This window comes from Salvelinus alpinus, chromosome 6 (genome assembly GCF_045679555.1).
Source record: "Salvelinus alpinus chromosome 6, SLU_Salpinus.1, whole genome shotgun sequence".
Lineage (NCBI taxonomy): Eukaryota > Metazoa > Chordata > Actinopteri > Salmoniformes > Salmonidae > Salvelinus > Salvelinus alpinus.
Genome location: NC_092091.1, coordinates 73,882,479 through 73,892,585, shown reverse-complemented (window position 1 = coordinate 73,892,585; position 10,107 = coordinate 73,882,479). Strand labels below are relative to the sequence as shown.

At 45.6% G+C, this 10,107-nt stretch overlaps 1 protein-coding gene across 1 annotated transcript in view; it reads left to right on the top strand.

Annotated features, from left to right (window-relative positions):
- LOC139579332 (C-type lectin domain family 4 member M-like) overlaps positions 1-10,107 on the top strand; it is a 403,007-nt gene that overhangs the window by 153,678 nt on the left and 239,222 nt on the right. The window lies entirely within an intron of this gene.

Genomic DNA, 10,107 nt, shown 5'->3' with positions numbered 1-10,107 from the left:
ACAGCATCATTCAAATAATGGAGTTTGATACACCTGGTATTGAATATGACTGAAAAATAATGTCTCAGAGATGCATACCTGAACCGCACCTTTATTTTCCAAGGAAGAGTACATGATCAGTGAATATATTCAATGTACAGGCTACAATGTGGGGATTTCATGCGTGGTAATAACTACAGTACATGTGTATGTAGTACTTGCATCCTTGGCACAATTAAGTTATTATATTCTACTCTATCCACAGGCTTCATTAATGCCATTCGGACTTGAAGTTGATACAACAACTATGATAGCGGAGGTTCATAGATTGGTATGAATATTTGTTCAGATCCTAACGTTTTAGGGTTCATACACAGATAGCTACACATCCATAGGCATACAGTTATGTTTATCCTCCACTACACAATAAGCAAGTAAATAGATAGTTAGCTATATTACTTCAGCTGCATTGTAAGGCAAGCTTACACAATTGTACATTCAATTTGCAGTAAATGCTTTAGCTAGCTAGATTCTTTACATTCACTGTTTCACAAGACGACAGCCTGGTTTGCTGGTAATCTCAGGAGTCCCTAAAACATTAATCAACACAAATTATAAATTATTTCTCCTAACACTAGCTAGCTGGCTAATGTTAGCTAGACAGATAACTTGCTAAAGAGCGATTTTCGTGAATTAACTTTATGACAAAATAATATGCACAAACGTTTGTCTCTACATTAACTAACATTTTCCTCTCAATTGAAAATGTTATGCTTGACTCGTTATGATGTTATAGCAACTTACATCTGGATCCACTGTAATGTTTTGTCAGCCATCTTTGTTGAAGAACGCCACAAGGCAAGGGTGGCTCGCGTCAACATCATTGGAACCACTCGATATGATTGGTCATATAAAAACCTTGGGACCCAAATGCATAATGAGTGCTCTAACTCCCCCTTGTGGTGGTCTGGAGCAATGAAGCCGTGATGCTGGGTACCTCTAAATCCTGCGGTGCAAGCTCGCAACTTTTAAAGGAAGAACCACTGTAGGTTGTACACAAAGCCCAGTGCTCCATGGACCAGGCTGTTTACTGTAGGTTGTACACACAGCCCATGGGGCAATCAAATCTCACTTAAGGCCACCTAAAGGATAGAGGGGTGCGTCTTGGTCATTTTAGCTAGAAAAATGCTGCCCTCGTCAATCTGCATCTCTATGAGGCTGCCTAAACCTGCCTAATGTCCGGGCCGCCCGTATTTATATCCACCGCTTACCAAGCATAGCAAACATCTCCTGAACCCTGTCTTGGTCTCGCTGTTGCTGGTTTCTCTCTTCAGCCAGGGCATCGTAGCTAGTCTGTAATCATCAATCAATCAAATGTATTTATAAAACCATTTTAACATCAGCAGATGTTGTCACACCTTGATCTGTTTCACCTGTATTTGTGATTGTATCCACCCCCCTCCAGGTGTCGCCCGTCTTCCCCTTATCCCCTGTGTATTTATACCTGTGTTTTCTGTTTGTCTGTTGCCAGTTCGTCGTGTTAGTCAAATCAACCAGCGGTTTTGTGTCTCAGCTCCTGCCTTTTCTTGTCTCTCTTTTTCTCGCCCTCCTGGTTTTGACCCTTACCTGTCCTGAGTCCGAGCCCACCTGCCTGACCATTCTGGCTGCCCCTGACACTGAGCCTGCCTGCCAACCTGTACCTTTGCCACCCTCTGGATTGTTGACCTCTGCTTACCCTGATCCTGAGCCTGCCTGCCGTCCGGTACCGTTGCCCCACCTCTGGTTTACTGACCGCTGCCTGCCTTGACCTGTCTATTGCCTGCCCGTGTTGGATTATCAAACCTTTGTTAATTCAACGTGGCCTGCATCTGGGTCTTATCTTCATCCCTGATAGATGTCACAAAGTGCTATATAGAAACCCGGCCTAAAACCCCAAACAGCAAGCAATGCACATGTATAAGCACGTTGTTTAGGAAAAACTCCCTGGTAACTGTCTGTGCTGGGTGGAGATTATAAGTGTACCTGGCCATTAACCTTTCACGAGCCTCTACCCCGGGTCCGGGATCACCCCCCACCCCCCCCCACACACTGATTAGCATAGCTAGCATAGCTTCACAAGTAGATAGTAGCATCTAAATATCATTAAATCACAAGTCCAAGACACCAGATGAAAGATACAGATCTTGTGAATAAAGCCACCATTTCAGATTTTTAAAATGTTTTACAGGGAAGACACAATATGTAAATCTATTAGCTAAACACGTTAGCAAAATACACAATTTCTTTGTCCACCATTTTTTCTCTCCACCAGTAGCTATCACCAATTCGGCTAAACTAAGATATTGATAGCCAATAACCAAGAAAAAACCTCATCAGATGACAGTCTGATAACATATTTATGTTATAGGATAGGTTTTGTTAGAGAAATGTGCATATTTCAGGTAGAAATCACAGTTTACAATTGCACCGACCATCACAACTAGACTAGAATTACTATAGAGAGCAACGTGTATGACCAATTTACTCATCATAAAACATTTCATAAAAATAGACAAAGCATAGCAATGGAAAGACCCAGATCTTGTGATTTCAGACAATATTTCAGATTTTCTAAGCGTTTTACAGCGAAAACACAATAAATCGATAAGTTAGCATACCACATGTGCAAACGTTACCAGAGCATCGATTCAAGCCAAAGAGAGCTATAACGTAATCATCGCCAAAATATATTAATTTTTTCACTAACCTTCTCAGAATTCTTCCGATGACACTCCTGTAACATCATTTTACAACATACATATACAGTTTGTTCGAAAATGTGCATATTTAGCCATACAAAACCGTGGTTATAGAATGAAAATACTAGCAAATCAAGGCTCAAAATGTCGGACGTCATCTTTCAGAGTGATCTAGTTTAATCGAAAGCTAATCATATACTTGACTAAAAAATACAGGGTTGACAGGAATCGAAAGACAAATTAGTTCTTAATGCAACCGCTGATTTACATTTCTAAAATTATCCTTACTGTGCAATACAGGGTTCGCCAAGTGAAGCGATAACAAACAAAATGGCGGATTATGCGTTTAAAATATTTCGACAGAACAACGATTTATCATATTAAATATTTCTTACTATGAGGTGATTTTCCATCAGATTCTTGGGCAATGTATCCTTTCTTGGGTCTAATCTTCTTTTGGTCGATAGATGTCCTGTGTCCTTCGAAATGTCCACTAACATCGACCGAGACCCCGAAACGTGACCAAAGCTTCAAAGTGCACGACAAAGAAATTCCTCAAAATCGCACTAAACGGATATAAATTGCTATAAAACGGTTCAAATTAACTACATTATGATGTTTTTAACAACTATAACGACTAAAAACATGACCGGAGAAATATCACTGGCTAAACAACCATTTGGAAAGAGGCAAGTCCGATGTCCATCTTGCGTAAGACGCGCGAAGGGAAAGGAAGGTACTTCCACGTTTTCTTGTTTTATAGTGGCTCTGATTGCGCAATCGACTCCATTCAAAGCGTGATGACGTACTGACACCCAGAGGAAGACGTAGGCAGTGTCGGTTTCGCCATAGCATCTACAGGCACCTTAAAACCGACTCCAGATCAGGGGTAAACATTTCTGAAATCTGACTCCCTGTCAGGAAAAGTGCTGTAGAAGTAGTTCTGTACCACTCAGAGACAAAATTCCAACGGCTATAGAAACTAGAAAGTGTTTTCTATCCAATAATAACAATAATATGCATATTGTACGATCAAGAATTGAGCACGAGGCAGTTTAATTTGGAGACCAAAAAATGCTAATGCGGAACAGCACCCCCTATAGTTGCAAGAAGTTTTAAAGGCCAGATTTTTCTAAAAACAGCAGGTCCTGGACAAGGTAACAAGTCCAGTGAACAGGTCAGTGTTCCATAAGTCGCAGGCAGAAGATATCAAAGTGGAGCAGCAGCACGATCAGGTGGACTGGGGACAGCCAGGAGTCATCGGGCCAGGTAGTCCTGAGGTATGGTCCTAGGGCTCATGTCCTCCAGCAGGGGCGGGAGAGAGAGAGAATTATAATTAGAGGGAGCATACTTATATTCACACTGGACACCATATAAGACAGGCGAATTACACCAGATATCACAGACCGACCCTAGCCAGGGTGTGACACAGGGTGTTGTAACTGGTGTGTAGCTGGTCTTTCTCTTTAGTCTGGTTGTTGTATCTGGTCTGTAGTTGGTCTCTCTCTGCAGTTGCGTTGGTCTTATAAAGGGAAAAACTCTGTGACAAGTTGTTCCTTTTATCCTCAGAATCTTTGATGGCTCTGTTATCTATAAAGTATAAACATATAGTTACCAGCTAAAACACCAGTTAAATAGGCTTAGTAACCTACACTTCTTACAATTAGATGATAAGCAATGAACTTGGACACAAACTCACAGTAGACAGACAGGCCTATGTGTAACGGCTGTCGCTCTCCTCATCCTCGGATGAGGTGAGGAGAGAAGGATCCTCAGACCAAAACGCAGGCTCAGGGAAATAAGCCATCTTTATTATAAATATTGATGGCACACGAAACGAAACAAAACACTTTCCAAACTACAAAATAACAAAACGACGTTGACGCAACCTGAACATAAACTTACATAACTAAACATAAACTTACGTACAGGAAAACAGACGACATCGAAACGAAACGAAACAAACAAACGCTACAGTCCCATGTGGTACGAACAGACATACGGACACAGGAGACAATCACCCACAAACAAACAGTGAGAATGCCCTACCTAAATATGACTCTTAATTAGAGGCAAACGCAAACCACCTGCCTCTAATCAAGAGCCATACCAGGCAAACCAAAACCAACATAGAAACAGATAACATAGAATGCCCACCCAACCTCACGTCCTGACCAACTAACACACAAAAACGAACATAAATAGGTCAGGAACGTGACAGTACCCCCCCCACAAGGTGCGAACTCCGGACGCACCAGCACAAAGTCTAGGGGAGGGTCTGGGTGGGCATCTAACCACGGTGGTGGCTCAGGCTCGGGGCGCGGTTCCCACCCCACCATAATCCATCCTAACTTCCTCCCTCCAAGAATGTCCACCCTCTTTTGACCCCCACAAAATCCCCTTAACAACATATCTAATAAGGACAACACCGGGACAGAGAGATAAATCAAGACAGAGGGATAGATAAGAATATAGAAGTAGATAAAGATAGAGAGGGAGATCAGGATAGAGGGGCAACTCCGGACTGAAAGGCAGCTCCGGACAGAGAGACAGCTCTGGACTGATGGGCAGTTCTGGGTATCTAGCCTTTTCAGGCTGAAGGGCAGCTCATGGCTGACTGACGACTCTCGACGCTCATGGCAGGCTGACGGCTCTCGACGCTCATGGCAGGCTGACGGCTCTCGACGCTCATGGCAGGCTGACGGCTCTCTACGCTCATGGCAGGCTGACGGCTCTCGACGCTCATGGCAGGCTGACGGCTCTCGACGCTCATGGCAGGCTGACGGCTCTCGACGCTCATGGCAGGCTGACGGCTCTCGACGCTCATGGCGCTCTGACGGCTCTGGCTGCTCATGGCTCTCTAACGGCTCTGGCTGCTCATGGCTCACTGACGGCTCTGGCTGCTCATGGCTCACTGACGGCTCTGGCTGCTCATGGCTCACTGACGGCTCTGGCTGCTCATGGCTCTCTGACGGCTCTGGCTGCTCATGGCTCGCTGGCGGCTCTGGCAGATCCTGTCTGATTGGCGGCTCTGGCAGATCCTGTCTGGTTGGCGGCTCTGGCAGATCCTGTCTGGTTGGCGGCTCTGGCAGATCCTGTCTGGTTGGCGGCTCTGGCAGATCCTGTCTGGTTGGCGGCTCTGGCAGATCCTGTCTGGCGGGCGGCTCTAGCGGCTCCTGTCTGGCTGACGGCTCTAGCGGCTCCTGTCTGGCGGATGGCTCTGTAGGCTCATGGCAGACGGGCGGCTTTGCAGGCTCATGGCAGACGGGCGGCTTTGCAGGCTCCTGGCAGACGGATGGCTCAGATGGCGCTGGGGAGACGGATGGCTCAGATGGCGCTGGGGAGACGGATGGCTCAGATGGCGCTGGGGAGACGGATGGCTCAGATGGCGCTGGGGAGACGGATGGCTCAGATGGCGCTGGGGAGACGGATGGCTCAGATGGCGCTGGGGAGACGGATGGCTCTGGCCGGATACGGCGCACTGTAGACCTGGTGCGTGGTGCCGGAACTGGAGGCACCGGGCTAATGATAAGCACCTTCCTACTAGTGCGTGGAGCAGGGACAGGGCACACTGAACTCTCAAAGCGTACTCTATACCTGGTGCGTGGTACCGGCACTGGTGGCACCTGGCTGAGGGCACGCACCTCAGGACTAGTACGGGGAGAAGTGACAGTGTGTACAGGACTTAGGAGACGCACAAATGGCTTAGTGCGTGGGGCCGGAACTGGAGGCACTGAACTGGATACACGCACTATAGGGAGAGTGCGTGGAGGAGGAACAGGGCTCTGGAAATGCACTGGTAGCCTAGTGCGTAATGTAGGCACTGTAGGTACTAGGCTGGGGCGGGGAGGTGGCGCCGGAAATACCGGACCGTGCAGGCGTACTGGCTCTCTTGAGCATTGAGCCTGCCCAACCTTACCTGGTTGAATGCTCCCGGTCGCCCGCCCAGTACGGGGAGGTGGAATAACCCGCACCGGGCTGTGTAGGCGAACCGGGGAAACCCTGCGTAAGGCAGGTGCCATGTATGCCGGCCCGAGGAGACGCACTGGAGACCAGACGCGTTGAGCCGGCCTCATGACACCTGGCTCAATGCCCAATCTAGCCCTACCAGTGCGGGGAGGTGGAATAACCCGCACCGGCCTATGCACACGTACAGGAGACACCGTGCGCTCTACTGCGTAACACGGTGTCTGCCCGTACTCCCGCTCTCCACGGTTAGCCTGGGAAGTGGGCGCAGGTCTCCTACCTGCCCTTGGCCCACTACCCTTTAGCCCCCCCCCAAGAAATTTTTGGGAGTTACTCACGGGCTTTTCGGGCTTCCGTGCAAGACGTGTCCCCTCATAATTCCGGTTTCGAGCTTGATTCTCCGGCTTCCATCCACGTCTCCTAGCTGCCTCCTTAAACCACCGCTCCTGGGCTGTGGCTGCCTCACTCTTCTCACGAGAGCAGCGATATTCTCCAGTTTGCGCCCAGGGTCCTCTACCAGACAGGATCTCCTCCCAAGTCCAAAAGTCCTTGTTGCTCCGTCGAGCATTCCCATACCGCTTGGTCACATTTTGTTGGTGGGTGATTCTGTAACGGCTGTCGCTCTCCTCATCCTCGGATGAGGTGAGGAGAGAAGGATCCTCAGACCAAAACGCAGGCTCAGGGAAATAAGCCATCTTTATTATAAATATTGATGGCACACGAAACGAAACAAAACACTTTCCAAACTACAAAATAACAAAACGACGTTGACGCAACCTGAACATAAACTTACATAACTAAACATAAACTTACGTACAGGAAAACAGACGACATCGAAACGAAACGAAACAAACAAACGCTACAGTCCCATGTGGTACGAACAGACATACGGACACAGGAGACAATCACCCACAAACAAACAGTGAGAATGCCCTACCTAAATATGACTCTTAATTAGAGGCAAACGCAAACCACCTGCCTCTAATCAAGAGCCATACCAGGCAAACCAAAACCAACATAGAAACAGATAACATAGAATGCCCACCCAACCTCACGTCCTGACCAACTAACACACAAAAACGAACATAAATAGGTCAGGAACGTGACACTATGATCCCAGCCAGAAGAACACACAGCAGCCCCAGACACACTGCAGCAACTAGGAAGGGTCTCTTCACTGATCTATCAGGCTCTGTGGACACATACAATATAGTGTTATGTTTTGTGAGTGTGTGTGTGTTACCAGAGTACTGGTCTCCTGGTCCATTATTAGGAGCAGTGTCTGCTGTCTCTTCTCTCTTGGTGCTGGTCTCACCGTCTCTCAGGGTGTCTGCACTGACGTAGATATCCACAATCCTCTCCTCCATCTCACCTCTGTCAAACTTGACCTTCTTGTTCATATCTGGTTCAGTATAGATGACCTTTGACATCTTTAACAATACCTGGGTCTTTCTTTCTATGCAGGTCTACTATACATTAAATCTCTGATTCTAGAATTAATGTGGTCTTCCATCATGGCCACCAGGAGGCGTCGTACGTCAACTGCAAACCCTCTATACGTTAAGTCTCTGCTTCTAGTGATATCTCTGTCTCTGAGTCATCTGTGTGTCTCTGTCTGTGTGACAGCTGTTGGTGTTAACTCTATGGAAGTATCAACAAAATTACACGGGAAGTTGTGGCTATGATAATACAAAAATGTTTACAATTTTGAAAACTTGTGTGCATAGTTGTGTGCGTAGTTGTGTGAGTGTGAGAGATTGTTACAGTGTTTATTGTTAAAGCATTTTCTGCTGCATAATATAAATCATTCCATGTCTCTACATGGTCATCTTGTCCAGAGTATATCTCAACACAGTCCTCCTGTCCAGGGAATGGGACTTGCTATTTGTGATGATGGACAGGACACTATCATACCAGGAAGATATAGATCATAGAGGGGAAGTGGAGAACAAAGGCTAACTGTTAACATATATTAAATATCATATGTAACAGTCAAATATGAGCATTTGATGTTGTGCTTATACGTAACTTGACAACAAAGACTGACTGTCAAAGAGTATTAGAACACACAGCAGCCCCAGTCACACTGCAGCAACTCCAGAGGGTCTCTTCCACCACTGAAAATGTACTGAATCACAAATTATTAAAGTAAGATCTTTGGTACAACAGGTTATCTCACCTGTAATGTATATTATTAAAGATCTTTGGTAATGTGTTTTACTGTATCATCCAGGATTGGGACAAATAAAGGTATAGAAATACTTGGTAATCCCACCTTTTTAATATAATATGTGTAATTTGTGTGTGTGTGTGTGTGTGTGTGTTCGTGCAATCTTACCTGAAGCAACAACTCCATCTTTTGGACTGGGCTTGAAGGCTCTTACGTTGCCATATATTTGGCCATCAATGTCTGTGTTCTTCATTGCATCAGGCTCATCGTCTTCAAATCCATCTGGCATTTCATACACTCCCTCTGACATCTTAACACACTTGTGGTCAAATACAGTAACTTCTACTTCTAACCTCAACTCTAATATACGTCTATAGCTGTGTCTTCTCCCTGCACTGTCCTGGGTCTGTGTGACTTTAGGTAGTGAAACTCTTTATCTGTCATCCACAGTGGATGATAAATTGTGAAATCAACACAACACTGGCCACCATGTGACTTCCACCAGCCTTAGTTTGATAATATACTACATGATATGACATTATATCATGCTATATGATGTATGTGTGAATTCACAGGGTCCCAATTTTTCATGTTCTAAAATAATTTGGGATCCTGTTAATTGACATATACACTACATATATCCTGACTGAGTTTACAGCACCCCCAGCCTTCAATGGAGAGCACATTATGGCTCTCTGTATGTGAACGGTGGTGTAGGGGGAAGTTGTCCCTAGATGTTGATCTTAGGTCAATTTTATATTTCTTCCATAAATTGTTAAGGTTAGGATTGGGGGAAAGAAACCTGATCCTAGATCTGTACGTAGGGGAAACCTCCCCCCGTGTTGTGACCAGCCACCAATGGCCATGTAGGGGTCAATGTTCTATCTATGCTGACTGTGAAGAGTTACTCAGAATGAAAAAGCAGAAGTTCTGACAACATCTCCATAGTTTCAGTTTGACAGATTTAAGAGATTAGAAAGAAGAATTAAAACCCTTCACATGTATTTTGACAAAAAGTTCATATTTCCACCCTGTCTTTCAGTACAACATAACATATACATACTGGTTACATCTAATGACACAACTCTCTCTGCACTGATTCCACTGTTCCACATGACATCTACCTACATGAACTATTATACAACTCTACAGCTCTACTCTATTCCACAGGAGGAGAGAAAGCATCACACAGATCCTTAGATACAGGGACAGAGTCAAAGGTGGCCCTCTGGTGGACGTAGTACTAACTACAGG